Source organism: Morus notabilis, unplaced genomic scaffold (assembly GCF_000414095.1).
Source record: "Morus notabilis unplaced genomic scaffold, ASM41409v2 Scaffold571, whole genome shotgun sequence".
NCBI classification, from domain to species: domain Eukaryota; kingdom Viridiplantae; phylum Streptophyta; class Magnoliopsida; order Rosales; family Moraceae; genus Morus; species Morus notabilis.
In genome coordinates, this window is record NW_010359982.1 from 292089 (window position 1) to 293330 (window position 1242).

A 1242-nucleotide genomic window follows, 5' to 3' on the forward strand; every position below is an offset into this window, starting at 1 on the left:
GAATTAATTATTATTTAAATAATGTGATTATTTAAATTTGAATTTGAACACATCTAGATTTATCCATTTAAACTTATTTGATAAGTTGTTCAATTTAGAATTCAAATTAATTTAAGTTTGACTTAAATTCGAATTTGAATTTGAATTAAAATTGGACTATTGGATAAACGATAAAATCTCTTCCTTCCCTATTTGTTGTTGGCGCCACACACAGGGTAAAATCCTAATAGTGTGGCCGGCCACCTTATGGATAATGGGAAGGGATTTTTTGTTCCAAAATTCAAATTGGAGATAGGGATTTGATTCTGTTTTGAAGTTTGACTTCTCCTATTTAAATATGAGAATGATAGAAAATTGTGGACACAATTTTTGAAAATAATTTCAGCCCTAAGAGTTAAGGTGTGGCCGAATTTCTCATAGCAAAAAAGAGAGCAAATATTTTTTTCTCCAAAAATTCCACATCGTGCATGCGTTGGTGTTTGTGGAAATTTGAGTGTTTAAGAAACCTATTTTGTCTCACGTGTGCCCACACACACGTCTACGTAGAATCAAGGAATTGACGTGGAAGACTTTGGTATTCTAAATACAAAACTTGGAGCAAGGTCTGTTCGTGGTCAAAGAACTCAAGTTATCATCTGAGTCGGCTTCCAGGTATTTTTCGGGATTGAGTTCTTGATGTAAATTAATGCGATTAATTTATTCGTGCATAAATTAATATAATCTATAGAGTATCTCAAAAGTTTTATGAAAATTTTTGTTATACACGATCCGCCCTTCCGCCACGCTTCCGCAGCCGAATTCGATTCGGCAACCAACAATACAGCCTATCATCGCCGTTAGGGTTTATTTTATTTTTTTCAGTAGAAATTTTGTAAATTGGAAACGATATAGGAATTTCAATGTAAAAATTCTAGGAGGAGATTTATCATGGATTTTGAAGAAGGATGTAAATGTATCTAATTTTTCTTGGTTTATAAAATTGTTTTGTGTTTTTGAATAAATTGAAAAAGTGTTATGATTTTTATTTTTTCAGATTTTGGTGACAATTTTTTGAAATTGTTAAAATTCTAGAAAATTCAGGAAATCTGGGTTACTGTCGCACAAACACCGTTCGACCTCTCCAGTCAGCCGGTTAGTGTAAGGCGGTCGATCGGTGGAGTATAACTATTCTGTCACCGGTCGATTAGACCTAACGTGGCAGTGCACGATTTTGTAGTTTTTTGAGAAAACATGAAAAATAAT